Genomic DNA, 20,111 nt, shown 5'->3' with positions numbered 1-20,111 from the left:
TGGTGCCCTGCTTGATAGCTCTTTTAGTAACAAATATGAAGACATGTACATGGTTATCTACGAAAAATATGGTACATTAATGTTTGACAGTGCATAGGAACCAATTACCTTTAGTGGAATCTGTGCCACCTTCTGTGCCCATGTCCTCATCTTGTTCGGCAACTGCCGATGGAGCTGCCAGACCTCTCCTCCTCCTTTCCCATAGTTTGGCACGGAGTTTACGTTTTTCTCCTATTTAAAGGTTTGAATAATAATCTGTGATTAATAGGAATGTTTGCTGAGAAGATTCGTGCAGGAAAGAACGTTCGTTGCAACACAATACATATATTTTTAACTATGGCTTCCTGACTTTTAATGTCATATACTAAAACATCAACAATAGATCGATCAAATCACGACATGACAACTAAAATGAGTAATCTAACTTTTTACATAGACATTATAATCTAGACATGTTAATACAACATACACCAAATTATAAAAAACATATTGCATGATTAAAAAAATAAAGAAAAAATAAAACTTACTTTTTTTCAAAATCCGATGGATTTGGGAAAGCTGATCCTGCTCACGGTGTTTGAGGTCAGACCACCGTTTCCGAATCTGATCTTTCGATCGCTCCACACCGAATTTTTTTACCAAACAGGCCACCACCTTATCCATGATGCCATCTTTCCTGGCATTGGGCCGCTCGTAATTAGCCAACTTGCCATCATAATCCATTTTTTCTAAAATGGAGACCATCTCCACCATTTCTGGCTTTGACATGGGTGTAGCCCTTGATTTTCTGGTGGCCCAATCACTTCGGCCCCCACTTGATGAACTCTGAGATCTTTCAGACATTCTTCTTGATTAAAAGATTGTTCCTCTGCTTCAGGTGTGAGTGTCGCATGTAGGCCTGATCTTCGGCACGTACACACCCCTGCACAAGCCCGCCACTGGAGGAGGAGTTGACGCCTGCGCTGTATTTAAAGGACGCCAGATCGTTCGGCCGACGATTCGCTAGCGGACATATCGAGAGTTGGAGCACGATCGAGCGGCGAATCACGACTTTTCCCCACAAACAAAGGTACGACTCTTTTAATAGAAAGTGTGTGTTTTGGGCCCTATACAGCTTTTATTAGGAATATCTTTATTATGTGCCAAAATACATGCTATTTTAATATGTTTTGTGTTGTTTTGTGTCTTGCAGGCATATACTGTCCTGCAATATGGTGGACAATTTCACCACCCACAACTTTCTCATCAGTTTCATTGATGAATTCAGGCAACTCCCGTGTTTGTGGCAAGTCAAGTCCGCAGATTATAAAAATAGAAAACTCAGAAAACAGGCCATGGAACATTTGGTGGCCTTCTACAAGCCCGTCTGTCCTGGGGCAAATTTCACTTATATCCGCAAAAAAATAAACAGTATTCGCACTGCCTACAGGCGGGAGTTAAAAAAAATAGAGGAGTCCACCCAGTCTGGAGCAGGGGCACGGAATGTATATGTACCACGGCTGTGGTATTATGATAACATGCGGTTCCTGGCAGACACCATGGAATCCAGGCCGTCAATTTCAACACTGCCTTCTACTTCGGCAGAGGGCTCAGTGTCTGTAGATCCAAGCCAGGATGAGGATTTCCTGGAGGAGAGTTTTACTCAGGTATGGCATTTCACAATATATTGTCTGCTAAAATTTAATCATGTAACAAAATTATAAGCTAAACCATAATTGACCCTTTATGTAAACGGGCATAGCAAGGGGTTGGCATGACAGGCAACCGCCAGGGGCGCAGGCCAAGGGGGGTGGGTCACAAAAACATTGGCATTGTTTTATTGTTTATTTTAACAATCCACTCAGCCTGCACACCCCAGAACCCCCAGTTTGCAGGCGGATTCATGCAGGTGTAAAACATTGAGAGCAGCTTCATGCAGGTGTAAAACATTGAGAGCTGCTTCATGCAGGTGTAAAACATTGAGAGCTGCTTCATGCAGGTGTAAAACATTGAGAGCTGCTTCATGCAGGTGTAAAACATTGAGAGCAGCTGAGCCAAAAGACCAGGAGACTGAGACTGCCTCTCACTGCATCCCCAGCACCCCTCCGGTCTTACAAACACTGCTGCATCCCCAGCACACCTCTGGTCCTAACAAACACTGCTGTAGCCTCAGCATTCCTCTGGCTCAACCTTTTTTAATACAAAACTAACAGCTCCTGCAAATGATCCATCCATCCTTGCTTCCATGTCTCTGGTCTCTCACTGTGGGTCAGCAAGGCAGGTGGCTCCCTTATTCATGTTTCCCTGCACTGCTTCACCCTCAATGCCCTACATCAAGCCCTCTGCAAGTTCAGGCCCCTCTCTCTCTGCAACCCCCTCCTCTCTCTCTCACACCCCCTCTTTCTCTCCCTCTCTCTATCTCTCAACCCTCTCTTTCTTTTTCACACCTGAGACAATGATTGCCCACTAGAGAGCTCTACACTGGGCAAACAAGGGGCAAATTAGAAACTTTTAATGCCCTTTAATTTTTTTTGGGGGGGGTGGGTTACAGTTTTACATTGATCTTGGGGGGGGGGGGGGGGTTGTTGCCAAATACAGCTCCTCAACAAGGGCACTGGAGACCCTAGATACGCCACTGTATGTAAAGTCTGCTATTTGTTCACAATAATATAACAAACATGACTTTTTATATACACTATAACATTCTAATCAATTGTTCATTTCATCAACAGGGAAGTGTCACTGAGGAGGAGCCAGGTTGCAGCCAGGAGCCTGGGGAGCCTGTGGAGCCTGAGGAGCCTGTGGAACTATTTCCACCACCACCTCCTCCTGCCAAACGGAGGCAAAAGAGGAAGCACGTGGATGACATCACCGACGAGTTTATCCAGGAGGCCACCATAGCCCTACGTCGGAAACCGGAGGCCAATGAGTCCTTCGGCAACATGACGGCAAAAATTTTGGATAAGGTGGACCCCAGGCAGTGTCAGTATGCCAGAAAAATCATACTCGATGTGCTGCAAAAGGCTGAAAACGGCATACTTACTGAGCACAGCCATGCATGCCAGGAGCACCCGTGCCCTCCACCTCCACCTCCACCTCCACAACACCCACCACCTCGCCAAATGCCACATGGCCAGTGGCAATATGGCCAGCAGGATCCAAACCTGCCCTCATGGCAACCTGATTTCAGTTACCAGCAACTTTAATTTTTGTAACCCCCTATTATTTATTTTACCCCTGTTTGCCAGTTTCTAGTTTAATTTTGTCCAAATGGAACTTTTTTATGTTTAGTTTATTATACGGAAAGTATTGATGTTTACTTTGTTTTTTTTTTGCTGAGATCCAAAAAATAAAGAAAATGAAAATAAAAAATGGCCTATCTGAATTTGTTAACATGTTTAATATTGTACATAACCTGAAAAATATGTTTTAGACATTAATTCATACAAGAATAAAGGGTCATATCAATAGTTAGATCTTTGGTGTGAAAATACAAAAATAATGGTGAAGAGTTCAAATTATTTAATTATAAAATTTGATAGAACAGATAGAATAGACAAACATTATCTTCATCATAACAGAACACATGCCTTTTTATTAGAAAAGTATGGCATTATGAGCAGCATCTTCCTTCTTCTCACATTTATCAAGATGAGCATGTGCTCCGCATTTCACCTATTTCTTGGACTTCCGCGAGCCGAAAGTTCTTTCTGAATAAAATGTTGAGTTTACTAGAGAAAATTCTTCCGGGAACTCATTTGGTTTGATCATGCGTGTTGGGATTTGTAGCTGTGTGTCGGCCGAATTCTGTACTGACAGGCGAACAATCGTCCGTTCTGGTGTCGGCATACAAAAATTTTCATGTTTGCAAGAAAGACTTTTGTCCGCGGATTGTGCGCAAACATCTGTCGGAGGCACCATACTAACACGCGTACAATCGGCAGATCCTTCGTCCACCGACGTTTGTATGCCGACGATCGGTACGTGTGTACGGGCCTTAAGGGAAACATCACAGGAAGAAAACTTGGGAGATAAACTTCAAAAATCTTAAACCCAGTATTAGGTAGAGGGGAAGAAGATCAATTGCTGATTGAAAGAGTCCATCGCATAAGAAAACCGACAGGAATCCCAGCAGAATCACCTAGAGATGTGATAATCAGGTTTCAAAATTATACAGACAAAGCACAAATATGGGAAAACTTAAAGAAGAATAAATCATTAATAAATACAGGAAATACAGAAAATGACAAGATACAGATATTTACAGACTTAGCACCGGAAACATTGAGGAGGAGAAGAATTTTAAAGCCATTGACAGAAGAGATGCAAAAACAAGGAATTAGATACAATTGGGGGTTTCCAGCTAGCCTAATAGGAAAAAGAGATGGACGATTAGCAAAACTCACTTTTCCAGAGGAAACTCAAGAATTTTGCAAAAAACTAGATATACAAGAGCCAAATATGCCCGGATGGTATGAAAATGACAAAGGAGAAGAACCACGAAGAAACTCACAGACGGAAGAACAGCAATGGACATTAGCTAGAAAGAACAAAAGATAAAAAATGCGGAAATATTACCTAAATAATGAAAGCTTGGAGAGAACTTTGCAGAGTAGGACGTAAATATATATATATAGGGGGTTGTTTTTTTTTTTTTTCTTCCCCCTTCCTGACATACTCTGTGAGGTTCTCTCTTATCCATGTACTGACATGAACTGCGTGGGAGGACTGAGGGAGGGAGGAGGGGCTGGGGGGTGGAAGGAAGGTGAGGGAGAGGGAGGGAGGGGAAGGGAGATAAGCTATATAAAGGAAATAGGATAGCCCCCCCAAAGGCCGGAATGTCCTTCCAATTGAGGAAGGAGATAGAACGTGCTAATCCATTAGAGCACCACCCCAAAAGAAAATGGGTATCAGGGAGAATGACCCAAAGAAACAACTAAATACCCTAAGATCAAAAGTTGATCAAAAGAATATCAATATGAGACGGAGAGGGATGGAGGCGGGGGGGGGGGGGAGGTGGGGAGGGGGAGGGATGGGAGGAGGGGTAGAGATAGGGAAACTCCCCACTGCCTAAAAGGAAAAGAAATTTTAAAAGTTTGTCAGTCCAACAACATGGGTAGAATGCTGTTAGCGGAATTTAAATCGATCCAGCGCTTCCGTGTTCAAGGAGGAGCTGGCCCGAGCAGAAAAGATAAAAATGAAAGATGAACAACTAAAAATAATAACATATAATGTAAGAGGATTAAATTCCCATATAAAAAGATATAAAATATTGGAAGAGTTGAGGAGAGAAGCAGCAAATATAGCTTTTCTGCAGGAAACGCATATTTATCTCCACTCGAATATAAAACTTTTTTCCAAACACTTTCCTAAATGGTACTATGGGGACTCACCAATAGAGCGTGCAAGAGGGGTAGCAATAGGAATAGCAAGAAATATAGAATTCTCCCTAGAAGAAATGAAAACAGATCCGAATGGCCGATATATTTTTCTTAAGGGTCAAATAAGGGGGATGGAGTTGACATTAGCCAATATCTACAATCCAAACAAAAAACCAAGTGAATATCTGGGGAGAATCCTATATGACTTAGAGAGCTTTAAAAAAGGCTATGTGATAATGGCAGGGGATATAAATTTTTGTATTGACCCAAGTGTCGACAGTACATCGGGTGTAAGGATGCTGGGAGAACAAAAACTAAGAAAAATAAGGAAAAAACTACATCAGAACCAACTAGTAGATGCATGGAGGATTCAACATCCAAAAAAAAGAGATTACACTTATTACTCCTCAATACACTCGATGTACTCAAGACTGGACTATTTTTTTATTGACCATCGTCTACTAGAATTTATAGAAAGTACAGAAATAGGCACAATCACATTGTCAGACCACGCACCCCTAATTTTAACAATTAAGACACCGATCCACCACAAAAGTATGGGAACATGGAGGTTAAATGAAGAACTAATTTTAGAGGAAGAAATAGGAAATAGAATAGAAAAAGAACTAGAGTTTTATTTTCAAAAGAACGACACACCAGAAATAGCATCTGCTACACTCTGGGAAGCACACAAAGCTTATATCCGAGGAATATTAATATCCAGTGCGTCAAGAAAAAAGAAAGAGAGGACTAATCAAATTAATACACTTATAAAAGAAATATACGATCTAGAACAAAAACATAAAAAAGAATTTAAAAAAGAAATAGAGAAAAACCTTATAATAAAAAGAGATGAATTAAAAGATCTATTGGAAGAGGAATCTAGAAACCATTTCAATAAGATAGCTAGATACAGATACAAATTTGGAAATAAACCAGGAAGATCCCTAGCGAGATTACTGATGAGGAAAAAATCAAAAAATTACATAGAAAAAATCAAAAACAGTAAAAACGAAATAATCAACTCAACCACAGGAATAGCTAAAGCCTTTCATGCCGCCATTTTATAGCGCTTTATACAATGTCCGAAAGGAAGAAACCCCGAAAATAAGACAGGAAAAAATAATAAATATCCAAAAATATATTAAGGAAGCAGATCTGCCTAAAATTCCAGAAGACAAATTGGAACTTCTTGAAGCTCCAATTACGGAAAATGAAATAAGAGAAGCATTAAAAACTACTCAAAATGGAAGGAGTCCAGGTCCGGATGGATACACAATAAAGTACTATAAAAGATTCAAAGAAATATTAATTCCAAAAATGCAAAAATATTTGAATAAAATAGGTAAGGAAGACCTAAGAGAAGAATCTCTAATGGCATACATTACGGTAATACCGAAAGAAGGGAAAGATCAAACCCTCTGTTCTAGTTATAGGCCAATTGCGTTGTTAAACGCAGACACAAAATTATTTGCGAAAATCTTGGCAACAAGACTAAAAGAGTTACTAAAAATGTGGATCCATCCGGACCAAACTGGATTCGTTCCAGGCAGAGAAGGGAAGGATAATGTGATTCGTACCCTACTCCTGTTACAAAAAACAAAAAAATATGAGGTCCCCTCCATCCTGTTATCAATTGATGCCGAAAAGGCTTTTGATAGGGTGGATTGGGACTTCATGAAAGAAACCATAAAAAATTTAGGGATTGGGTCAAGAATGAGGCAATGGATAGAGGCACTATATAATAACCCTACGGCAAAAATTAAAATAAACGGAAGCTTATCAGAGAAATTTGGAATGAGTAATGGGACGAGACAGGGGTGTCCCTTATCACCCCTATTGTTCGTACTAACCCTGGAACCATTATTGGCAAAAATTAGACAAAATAAAGACATAAAAGGAGTAACGGTAAACCAAGACGAACACAAAATCGCAGCATATGCGGACGATTTATTATTTATCGTTACAAATCCAAGGATTACTCTTCCAAACATTCAAAAGGAGTTAAAAGAGTATGGAAAGTTGTCAAACTTTAAAATAAACCCAATAAAATCAGAGATTTTGAATATAAGGTTAAATATCCAGGAAGAACAAACAATAAAAACATACTTCCCATATACGTGGACAAAAGAAAAATTAAAATACTTAGGGATATATTTAACACCACAAACTGGAAAATTATACCAAGCTAACTATATACCGTTATTGAACGAAATAAAAACAGATATAAGAAAGAAATCAAATGGTCAAATCTCATGGATCGGAAGAAATAACGTTGTTAAGATGTTTATCTTGCCAAAAATCTTATACACCTTCTCCTTGTTACCAATAAACATCCCCGCAACTTTCTTCAGGGTAATAAGAACTTTATTGACAAAATATATATGGCAGTGGAAAAAACCCAGAATACAGTACAAGATCCTTACAAGAAGTAAAACACAAGGAGGATTAGCAACTCCAGATATAGAAAGGTATTATAAGGCGGTAATTATTACACGAATGGTGGACTGGACAAAAACAGAAAAGGGGGAAAAAAGATGGGTAGAGATAGAAAGTGCACAAAATAATAATCACTTACACAAAACAATATGGATACCACCAAAATATAGGGAAATACAGGGAGCACACGAACTGACAAAGGTAGTTTATAAAATATGGGATGGGATTAACAAACAATTGAAATGGGAATACAACTCACCAATGATAGCATTAAATGGCACTAAATACTTCCCACCAGGGAAAGAAGAAAAGGGTGGAAATTGGATAGGGAACACTCAATTAAAAGATATCCTACACAAAGGTCACATAAAAACACTTCAGAAATTAAAACAAGAAAATAAAAATATAAAAATAGATGATTGGAGATATCTCCAGCTGAGACATTTTGTCAGCTCATTACCACAGCCGATTAGGTCGGATAAAAATCTTAATAACATCGAGAAACTGAGTTATTCTTCCACGCAAAGGCATGGAGTTTCTCAAATCTACAAAATGCTGACGGAATGGCACAGTCTGGAAAAACCTCCATATATAGTAAAATGGGAAAAAGAAATTGGGACACACTTGCAAGGACAGGAACTTGGGACTGTACTAAGGGCGGTCGGATCCACAGCCACAGACGTAAGTACAACAGAATTAAATTATAAATGTCTGCTTAGGTGGTACATCACTCCAGAAGTAATAAATAAATACCAACCAAACAAGATAGACAAATGCTGGCGGGATTGTGGCAACATAGGTACAATGTACCATCTATTTTGGGATTGCCCCAAGATAAAAGATTTCTGGCTAGAAGTTAGACAACTGATTGAAGAAATCACTGGAATAAAAATACCAAACGATCCATGGGTCTGCCTTTTTCACAAAACAATAATACCTTTAAAAAAATATAATATGACTCTTGTACCAACTTTGCTGAATATAGCAAAGGGAACCATACCAAAAAAGTGGAGAGAAAAGGAGAGCCCGAAAATAAAGGAATGGTGTAAAAAGATAAATAACAACTTTAATATGGAATATATATGTAACACACAAGAGGAAATTCCAATAAACATGAAAAGAAAATGGGGAAAATGGAAAGAATTTAAAAAATCAACTAAATATATTGAAATAAATAGTTAAGCATATCTACCATGGGGAGGCACTGTAGAACGGAAGATGTTGGCAAGAAGGGGAGGAACTTTGGGAAGGGGGGGAGGGAGGAAAAGGGGAAAATATTTACGAGATCTTAGTATATGAATCACTGTATTTCTTTTCTACATAACATTAACATGTAAAATGTGAACCCTAATTGGAAAAATACTGTTGTAAACTTAAATTTTAAATGCAAATAAAAATAAAGTAAAAAAAAAAAAAAAAATAAACCTCATCTGCCATGTAGTTGTCCACCCCATTATTTTGTTCAGGTCCGCTTGTAAGGTTTCCACATCCTGCCCAGAAGATATTGGCATGCTTAGTTTAGTATCATCCGCAAATACCGAGATTTTACTCGATATCCCCTCCTCTAGATCATTTATGAATAAATTAAACCGGATTGGCCCCAGGACAGAACCCTGGGGGACCCCGCTTTCCACACCCACCCAATCTGAGTACTCCCCATTTATCACCACCCTTTGCAACCTCCCCTGGAGCCAGTTCTCTATCCAGGTACTCAGTTTGCGTAAGCGTTTGTGGGGAACAGTGTCAAAGGCCTTTGCAAAGTCCAGATACACCACATCCACAGGCTTACCTTTATCTAGGTGGCAGCTAACTTCATCATAGAAGGGTAATAGATTGGTCTGGCAAGAACGATTTTTCATGAATCCATGCTGATTACTACTAATAATACCGTTTTCATTACTAAAGTCTTGTATGTGGTCCCTTAACATCCCCTCAAAAATCTTGCAGACTACTGATGTTAGGCTGACCGGCCTATAGTTACCCGGGATATATCTCGGCCCCTTTTTAAATATTGGTACCACGTTGGCTTTTTTCCAATCAGCTAGCACCATACCCGTCTGTAAACTATCCTTAAAGATAAAGAATAATGGTCTGGCAATCACCTGGCTGAGCTCCTTAAGAACCCACGGGTGCAAGCCATCCGGTCCCGGTGATTTATTTATGTTAAGTTTCTCTAGTTTAGTTCTAAGTCTATCTTCTGTAAGCCATGGCGGTATTTCCTGAGGTGTGCGACTTCAAGTGGCAGCGACTTTAAAGTAGTCCCTGCACTACTTTGGTCCGACTTTGATGCGGCTTGAGGTCCATAGACATCAAGATTGCACAGGCATTAGCAAAGTTCCGAACCAAATACCGAACCCCATTGAACTATGGGACCCGAACTGATAAAATCAAAAGTGCCCATTTTGAAGGCTTATATGCAAGTAATTGGACATACAATGGTTATGGGGGTCTGTATACTGTCCTGGGGGACACGTATCATTGAAAAAAAAGTTTGTAAAAAACATCATTTTTAAATGAGCATTGATTTACTGATGCTTAAAGTGAAAGCATGAAAATGAGAAATAACAATAAAAATGAAAAATTCCTTTCAATATAGTTTCTGGGGGGTCCCCTTAGTCTACCTGCAAAGTGGAACATTTGTACTGTGTATAGAAGCTGCTGCAGAAATTATTTCATTTGTAAAGCCAAAAAAATTACATTTCTCTAGCATACATTGACCAGATGCAGCCTCATCATCTTCATGAGCTATGTGGGTTATGCTGCCATCTGCAGGAGTAGGAGTAATAGTAGTCTAGGCAGTGCATTAGTACAAAGCTTTTAAATATACACGCCCACGGGGCTGTCTCTGCAGACATAACCCTCACAGACACAGCCCAGCACATCAGTTTGTTTCTGCCTAGAGAAGGAGTAGGACCTAGGTTTCCTGCTGGGACTCCGGTCTCAGTTTTTTGTATTCTTTTCAAAATATTTTCTTTTATTTCTCTTTACTCACTTGCTAGCTAGTGTTCAGAGAAGAATTTCCTGGTGATCTACAAGCAACAAGGCCAGCTGGGGCTTCGTACTGGATAATCTAGGTCCTTATGGTCCCCCCAGCCTGACCTACGAGCGTGAGCAGGTTATAGTCGTCCCGCATTAGGCCTAGCCACGACGGTGCCCCTTTCCGGATGGGGACGAGCCTGCGAGCGGATGCCTCACCGGGATGCAACGACCTGGAACTCCCTGATTCGCAGCGTACCCCTCGGCTGGCAGCACTCCCACTTCGGGTGGGAGGCAGTCTGCCCGGAGCGGAGCCCACCCGGTCCATGGTATGGTGAGTAAATGTGCCCCCCTTGCCCCTGCCGGCCTTTGGGGGATGTGGGCCCTCTCTTGGGGATAATTGGATTATGCTTCCTGAAAGATCCCCCTGGCCTGCCCGGTGCCTGGTCTGTGTGTCTTACCCCCCCTCCCCTGTTCCTGCGGGGGGCTATGTGTCTCGGGTGCCTGGCGCCCTGGGGGGGGGGGTGGCATGGTACCTTGGGCTTGCTGGTTCCTGTTGTGGATCCTGAGGCCTTCATAGTGTCGGTCCCTAGCCACATGGCTCGCCGTGGGTGCCGCCATCTTAAGTGTGCGCAATGTTGTATTTTCCCCATAGACTTGTATGGGGCAGCCATTTTCCCTGAGCTTCCTATTGCAACTGTATGGGCAACATTTGTGCTGCACTTAGCAGCGTGACCTTTCATTCAGGCAAGATCCCTTCCTGTGCTCTGTTTCCTGCTGCTGGCCGAGGTCATTTCCTGTCTCTTTCTGCATGCTGCTGGAATGATCAGGACGTTTTCTCTGAGGTGATACAGTACTGGGGTCTCTGCGGACATATCTCTGCACACTCTGCTGTTAGTTTAGTTTAAAGGGAATCTCTGCAGATGGCTGCGATCGGTGGTGGGAACCGCGATCGGTGCTTCTTAAAGCGACAGTACTCTGTTTTTTTGCAACTTGCAATATGGAGTCTCAAACTGTGAATTCACCCTCAGACCCACTCTGTGCGATTCCCGGACGGTCCGAATCGCAGTCGCTGGCCGTGATTTCAGCAGCTCTGGAAAGCCTGGCAACAAAAGTTGATTTAGTCATAAAAAAGGTTGACACCCGAAAACAACCGCTGCCTTCTCCGTCTTTGAAGGGGGCCTCTGATCGGAGGATGATGAGGTTGCCCCGGATGCTCCCCTACCTGAGGGGTCACTGTCCTCGCAGTGAGATGGTGAAAAGGTTCAGCCGCAGCACGGGAACGCACTTTAGTGGAAGCCCTGATTATTTCATTATGGGACACTTTAAAATTGGCTGATGAGCCCATGCTGGCAGGGACGCGGGTGGCTTTTGGCTCCCAGAAGTCTCAGAAATCTGGCAAGGTTTTCCCTTGTTCCAACACTTTTTTCACGATATTGTGAATGACCTAATGTGGCACGTTAAGCACGTGTTAGTTGTGCCAAAACGCTATAAACGCCGGTATCCTTTTGCTGAAAAGGTCTCCAACCGTTGGACGGTGCCACCTAAAGTGGACCATCCTGTCCCCAGATTTTAACAAATCTACTCTTGTGCCTGTGGAAGATTTCCCACTTTTTTTACGGATCTGGTGGACAGGTGGGTGGAATCCCTTTGCTGCCATCTTCCTATGTTGGTGGGTTTCATTTTGAAACCAGTGTTTGTGTCTGTTTTAGTCTCGCAGATGGTGACGGAATGGATTAGGGGTTTGCGGGAGTCTTTGGACCCAGAGACTGTTCCTCCAGAACAACTGGAACCTTTGGACCAAGTGATTCAGGCTCTGGTGTTCCTGTGTGATGCATCTCTGGATGCGGCTCCCTGGTGGCCAGGGTTTCTGCCGTGGACATTGCCCTGAGACACATGGTTTGGCTGAAGAGCTGGTCGGCTGACCAAGCTTCTAAGAAAGCCCTAGCTCTCCCTTTCTTGGAGAGTGTTTGTTTGGCGACTCATTGGATGAGTTGATCAAGGGCTTGACTGGCAGGAAAAGTACTCTTCTTCCTCAATCATCCAAGAGTAAGACTCCCTGTACTAAGCGGGGTCCCTCTTTTTCTGCTCATGAGCGTTTTTTTCGTGCCTCTGAGGCGCAAGAAAAAGGTAAGCCATTCAGAGCTTCTGAAGGGGCTAAAAAGCATGGGGCAAGCCCAAGGCCGGTCGGTTCGGTTCTACTGACAAGTCCTCTTCAGCATGAAGGGGCGCCCTCACCTGGCTCAGGGGTGGGGGGGGGGGACGTCTGCCCTTCTTCCAGGAACCCTAGACTTCCTTCATTCAGGACGATTTGGTTCGCGAACTGATTTGTTCCGGGTACAAGTGATAATTCTGGTCCCAGCCAGGGGACAGGTTTTTTTAGTCAAATCTTCGCCTTTCTCCAGAGTGTTTGAAGGATCTGCGGAGGCTGTGCAAGCTTACCTGGCTCAAGGGGTGATTGTGCCGGTTCCTCAGCAGGAACGCTTTCAAGGTTTCTATTCAAACCTGTTCATGGTGCCCATAAAGAAGGACAAGGTGCGCCCAATTCTAGATCTCAAAGCTCTGAACCGTTTTGTGTGGGTGCAGAAGTTTTGAATGGAGTCAAATAAAAGAGGGTTTGGGACTTTGAATGAGAGGCAGGACAAAGCTGGCAGGGATATACATTAACATTTATTGGTGTACAAATTGGTAAAGACATAATATGTTACAGAATAAAATAACTCAGTAGACATAAGAGCTGGTAAGTGGTGTCCAAGTCCAGGTTAATAAAAACCAACATATAAACATTCCATGGAGTATACAAGTAGTAGACACTTGGTATTGAAGTCATAGCATCAATAAGCTTGACGCGTATCGTGGACCAAAAATCACAAAAGAGGGGGGATTTTGGGACTTGAAATGAAACGCAGGGGGGGGGGGATTGCCATGCATCTGCAAAAGAGGGGGAATTTTGTAACTTTAAATGAAACGCAGGGGGGGGGGGGTTACCATGCGTCTACAAAAGAGGGGGAATTCAGGGACTTTAAATGAAAGGCAGGGGGGGATTGCCATGCACAAAAGAGGGGGAATTTTGGGACTTTAAATGAAACGCAGGGAGCCATTACCATTTTGAATGGAGTCCATTCGGGCAGTGGTGGCATCATTGAATCAGGGGATTTTCTAGCTTCTATCGATCTCCAAGATGCATATCTCCATGTCCCCAAGGAGCACTTTCAATTTGTGGCTTCACCCTTTGGTCTTGCCTCGGCTCCCAGAGTATTTACCAAGGTCCTGGCCCCTGTGCTGGCCTTGTTACGTCGGCAAGGTATCTCAATTGTGGGATATCCAGATGATTTCCTGTTGCGAGCAGTCTCCCACTCAGATCTGTTGTGCAACATCTCTATCACAATTCAAACACTTCAGGACTTCGGGTGGACGATCATTTTCAAAAAATCTGCTCTGACGCCATCAGTACGGGTCACTTATCTGGGGCTGACTCTCGACTCTGCTCTGGCAAGGGTCTTTCTCCCCCTGAACAAACTTCAGAAACTGCAAAAAGCAGTCAGGTTGCTGATGGTGACCAATCAGTCCTCCTTGCGGGCTTGAATGAGGGCCCTGGGTCTGATGGTTTCGACCTTCGAAGCAGTCCCGTTTTGCTCAGTCTCACTTAAGACCTTTGCAAAAGGAGATTCTGGCAAAATGGAACAAGGATCCTCAGTCATTGGACCAGAAGATTCGCTTGAGCAATCTTACAAAGCCGGCCCTTTCTTGGTGGCTCCGGTCACCTGCCTTGTGCCAGTTCTTCCTGCCAGTGTTTTGGACGGTGGTCACCACGGATGCCAGCATGTCAGGCTGGGGTGGAGTGCTGGGGAAGCTCTGTGCCCAGGGGTCTTGGGCGATGGAAGAGTCTTCCTTGCCGATCAATATTCTGGAGCTGAGAGCAATCAAGCTCTTCCTGCTTCAATGGACGGGTCGGATACGCGGCTCTCCGGTTCGGATACGGCTGTGGCTTACATCAATCTTCAAGGGGGCACCAAGAGTGTCCTGGCGGCCAAGGATGTGGCCGAGATTCTGTTTTGGGTGGAACAGAATGTCCCGGCTCTTTCCGCAGTCCACAATCCTGGGGGTGGAGAATTGGCAAGTGGATTACCTGAGTCGTCAGGTGTTGGATCAAGGAGAATGGTCCCTTCATCCGGAGATGTTTCATCTTCTGTGTGCCCGGTGGGGCACTCCGGAGCTGGATCTGTTTGCGTCTCGCCTCAACAGGAAAGTTCAGCGGTTTGTGGCCAGGTCTTGGGATGCTCTGGTGGCTCCTCGGAGCCAGTATCGTCTGATTTATGCCTTCCCTCCGCTCGTACTCCTGCTGAGGTTTCTTCGCTGGGTGGCAATGGGATGCATTCTGGTCGTTCTGGTGGCACCAGACTGGCCTCAGCGGTCTTGGTACGCGGACCTGGTAAAAATGGTCATAGACCCTCCATGAAGACTTCCTACCCTTTTAAAGGCCAGTTAGTCGACTTCCAGGAAGATTTATCATTGCACGTGGAAATAATACATTTCATGGTGTGAATCGCTGCAGCTGCACCCTCGCTTGTTTTCTATAGCTAGGGTTTTGGCATTTTTACAGAAAGGGGTTGAGCAGCGCTTGGCATTGGGTACTATCAAGGGCCAGGTGTCGACCTTGGCTGTTTACTTCCAACATCCATTGGCCACTAATAGCTTGATTTGCGCTTTCATCAAGGGGGTGCGTCATCTGACTCCTCCGAGGAGATCCCCTTTATCGCCATAGGATCTCAATCTGGTTTTGTCTGTTCTTTAAAAGCCTCCTTTCGAGAATATCAGAGAGATTTCTCTGCTTTCTTTGTCAAAGAAGGTTGCCTTCCTAGTGGCTATTACTTCTGCTCGCAGAGTCTCTGAGTTGGCGGCGCTATCCTGTCGTTCGCCTTATTTGGTAGTCCATAGGAATAAAGTGATCCTCCGGCAAAAACCGTCTTTTCTCCCTAAGGTGGTGTCGGATTTTCACCTTAATGAAGACATTGTGATTTCTTCCTTATGTCCTTACCCTAAACATCCCAAGGAAATTGCCTTGCACTCTCTGGATGTGGTTCGGGCGATAAGAGTTTATCTGATGGTTACTAGTCCTTTAGGAAATCGGACTCTCTCTTTGTCCTTACGGACGGTTCTCGCAAAGGTTTGACTGTATCCGCTGCGACCATTTCGAGATCGATCAGGCAGACGTTTCTTCAGGCTTATTCACTCAAGGGTCAGGTTCCTCCTTAACCTGTGAAGGCTCATTCTATTAGAGCGCTGAGTGCCTCTTGGGCTTTTTGCCATCAGGCCTCGGTCATACAGGTTTGTAAGGCAAAGACTTGGTCGTCTGTGCACATCTTTACCAAATTTTGCAAGGTGGATTTGTTGGCTTCTTTGGATGCCTCTTTTGGCCGCAAGGTTTGCAGGCTGCTGTTTCATAAGAGAATGTTATTTTTCTTATCCTCCTAGTAGTTATTTACCAGGGTGAGCTCATGTTGTTTTGGTCGAGCTTCATGTTGCCCAGTTGGCTAGGTTTAGCCTTTGGAGTTTACGTTACTTTCTGGTTGCGTTTTTCCCATGCCTATACTGCTTGGGATGTCCCCACACAGCTCATGAAGATGAGACTGCGTCTGTCAGTGGACAATAGAGAAAATAAGATTTTTGTAAGATCTTACTGTAAAATCTTTTTCTCTGTCCATTGACAGACGCAGCACCCACCCCTCTGAAGGGGATGGTTTTTTGTATTCACTGCTTGCAACTAAACTAATGGTGCTGGGCTGTGTCTGTGAGGGTTATGTCTGGAGGGACAGCCCCGTGGGCGTGTATATGTAAAAACTTTGTACTAACATACTGCCTAGACTACTCCTGCAGGTGGCAGCATAACCCACACAGCTCATGAAGATGAGGCTGTGTCTGTCAATGGACAACAGAGAAAAACACAACGTAACCCTATAGAGGTACTTTTTTATGAAAGTAAGAATTGGCCTTGCTGTCAAAAATGGAAATGATATGCTCCTGTCAAACAAAATTGGTCTTTGGATGTCTGTGATGCCTTCACACTGTAACCCTATAGAGGTACTCTTGATGAAAGCAAGAACTGGCCTTGCTGTCAAAAGTTGAAATGCACCTGTCAAACAGGTGTGGACAAATTGGTCTTTGGGTATTAATTGTGCCCATGAAACCTACACCAAAAAAATTATTTCAGATGAAATCAACACCCACAACACTAGGCAGCCTAGAAGTCTTGCAGAGGTTCCACATCCCAAAAACACTTAATCGGTGACATTGGCATCAGGGGCTTCTTATCTGCTGGTAATCCAGGACTGATTCATTTTAATTAATGTCAGACGATCCACAGAGTCTGTGGACAGATGCATTCTATAATCAGTATCAAAACCTCCAGTAGCGCTGAATGCCGGTTCGGAAAGCATGCTGGATGCAGGGCAGCCCGGCAGCTCAATTACATACTGAGCAAGTTCTGGCCAGTGGTCTATTCTCATGACCCAGTAACCTAGAGCAGTGTTTTTCAACTCCGGTCCTCAGGGCACACTAACAGGCCAGGTTTTAAGTATTACCTTGGGGAGATGCAGACAAGAATACTGCAATCACTGAGCAGCAAATTATATCACCTGTGATGTATTTCAGTTTTCTTGCAAACCTGACCTGTTAGTGTGCCCTGAGGACCGGAGTTGAGAAACACTTACCTAGAGGATCGTCAAATGGAAAGCTCTCCTTCTCTGTTTTCACTCCTAGATAATTGTCCACCATATGATGCAGACACTTCCGATCGGAGGAGGAAACTGAGAGCTCTGGGTGAGGACTAAAAAGAATGTGAAATGTATCACTTAGGCAGCCCCCTTCTTCAAAACCAGCAGTTTTGACAAGCTTGCATTAAGATGCTGGGCATGTGGGTGGCAGTGACTGTATTTTTTTTCCCACTGCAGCAGATGGGGCAGCCACATTTGCTGGCTATAGTCTACAGCTGGTGGTATGCTACTGGCAGATGTGTTGCAAGGAGTTGGGACAACTTGCGCTATACCATCATCCCTGTCAATGAAGTTAGGGGATTGAAGGACCTTAATTATGAAGAGCGCTTACAAGCGCTTGATTTATTCTCCCTCAGAGGAGATGCCTGAGAGGGGACATGATAGCGATATACAAATACCTCAACGGTGATCTAAAAAAAAACTATTAAAAAAAAACGATTCAGGTGCAAGGAATGCATGAGATCACAAGGCCATACAATGTGATAAGAGGAGAAGTGTTTTAACCTCAGGCTACGCAGGAGGTTCTTTACAGTAAGGGCTACAAGACTGTGGAATTCTCTACCACAAATGGTAGTAACTGCGGGGAGTATGGCTACTTTTAAAAGACTCTTGGACGTACGTCTCAAGGATCAAAACATTCAGGGGTGTGTGAAATGATTACGGCCACACACACCTACACAGGTTGAACTGTATGGACTATTGTCTTTATTCAACCTCAACAACTATGTAACTATGTGACACTGCGCGGTCAGTGTAATGCAGTGTCATCCGGAGGCTGGCTGCTAAGATGCAAAAGAGCAAGCGGTGCGATGGATGACAATGAGGCAGTGCTGGGTTCCCTGGGGGGGATGAGTGTGTTATTTCATCTCCCACCGGCAGACAAGGTAAGATTAAAATGAAACCTGGAGGAGTAAAGTTACTCTTTAGCTTTCTTAAATTATGAATAATTAAAATTTCAGCTTGATGTGGAGTTGGATTTTCTGCTTAAGACTGTGTCATTTGTTCCAGTGCAGCTTCTAATTTGAATAAAGCAATCATGTGGAGCAACGGTTGTGCTGGGAAGAGAAAGTGAAAGTGAGCTGAATCTGGGTTTCAGGAAGCTGTGTTGTGTGCTATGGTGGCTCGTGTTTTACAGAGCAATGTGAAGGCCTTTATGTCTACAGAGTGAGTGTTCTACACTATAATATCCGTCTTCCCTGCTGACCTCTACTATTCAGGTATGTTATATGTCTTGGATGATCATGTTACTGTAAGACTCGGTCACAGCTGTTAGAATCATTTCCTATCATGCCGATCATTTATTAAATGTTGTCAGATATCGTTTAGTTCTCATTTTGCATATAGAAGAAACATTTCAGTCTGATCACAACATGAGGCCCTGTGGGTGGTCTTCAGTGTGTTCCTGTTCTGTCCTAAAATGTTGTGCAATCTCTATAACGAAAAGTGTCAACGATAAATCATCATCATATACAGCTCTACTGCTTTGTGGGAAACACTCTTTCCTTGACGAGTGACTTTCCTCAGTTCATTTGTCCTCAGGATCTACATGGAGTTTGTATATTCTTCATAGGTCACATTACACTAATAGCTCCCTCTGGGTCAGGGTTTGGTTTTAGGAACGCTATAAAGCTTTTTGAATTTCATCAGCCGTACAAAATTGATTGAAATAAGACAGATTTATTGAGCAATCACAGTCATATTCAGTATCCAGTAAGTTACGTTTCAGTTTACTGCAGATCAGGGGGACATTAACTGTACTTCTTGTTTTCATTACTAAACGCAGAACATGCTCTTTGCTAAACGAATCAGATAAATAAAGTTATCATAGATGCCTGCAGTGTGGCCAATTTACAGGAAGCAGTATGTTACTTAAAGTTTATTTCTGTGTAGGCCGCAACGGCTTGTCTTTATGAAATGTTTTGTTAGTCAGCACTTTCATTATGTAGATATATTGCATGGGTTTAACCACTTAAGCCCCGGGAAGATTTTACCCCCTTCCTGACCAGGGGGTATTTTGCGATTCGGCACTGCGTGATTTTAATGGACAATTGCGCCGTCGTGCAACGATGTACCTAAACTAATTTGACGTCCTTTTTTCCCCACAAACAGAGCTTTCTTTTGGTGGTATTTGATCACCTGTGCGATTTTTTGATCATGCGCTATAAACAAAAAAAGAGCGTCAATTTTGCAAAAATAACAATATTTTTCACATTTTTTTTATATGAAATTCCCCCCAAAAAAATGTAAAAATCAAAATTTTTTAACATTTTCGGCCAATTTGTTTTATGCTACATATGTTTGGTAAAAAAAATTGCAAAACGTATTTTGATTGGTTTGCGCAAAAGTTATCGCATTTACTAACAAAGGGAAAGGTTTTTGTTGTTTTTTAACGCGTAATGGCGGCGATCTACGATTTTTTTTGCGGGACTGCGACATTGGGGCGGACAGATCGGACCCTTGACTGACATTTTTGACACTTTTGGGGTTACCAGTGACATTTCTACAGTAATCAGTGCTATACATATGCACTGTTACTGTAAAATTACACTGGTAGTGAAGGGGT

The 20,111-nt window shown here is 43.0% G+C and overlaps 1 protein-coding gene across 2 annotated transcripts in view; it reads left to right on the top strand.

Annotated features, from left to right (window-relative positions):
* ERAP1 (endoplasmic reticulum aminopeptidase 1) overlaps positions 1 to 20,111 on the top strand; it is a 128,032-nt gene that overhangs the window by 50,655 nt on the left and 57,266 nt on the right. The window contains exon 1 of one of the 2 annotated variants that reach the window (XM_082265639.1): positions 18,581 to 18,765. The exons of the other annotated variant lie outside the window; for it this stretch is intronic. The gene's annotated coding sequence lies outside the window, so the exon portion shown is untranslated. Of the gene's footprint in view, positions 1 to 18,580; positions 18,766 to 20,111 lie in introns of those variants that run through there. 2 annotated transcript variants of the gene reach the window in all.

This window comes from Pelophylax lessonae (genome assembly GCF_965119305.1).
Source record: "Pelophylax lessonae genome assembly, chromosome: 1".
Taxonomy (NCBI): Eukaryota; Metazoa; Chordata; class Amphibia; order Anura; family Ranidae; genus Pelophylax; species Pelophylax lessonae.
This window is presented reverse-complemented; position numbering and strand designations above follow the sequence as displayed.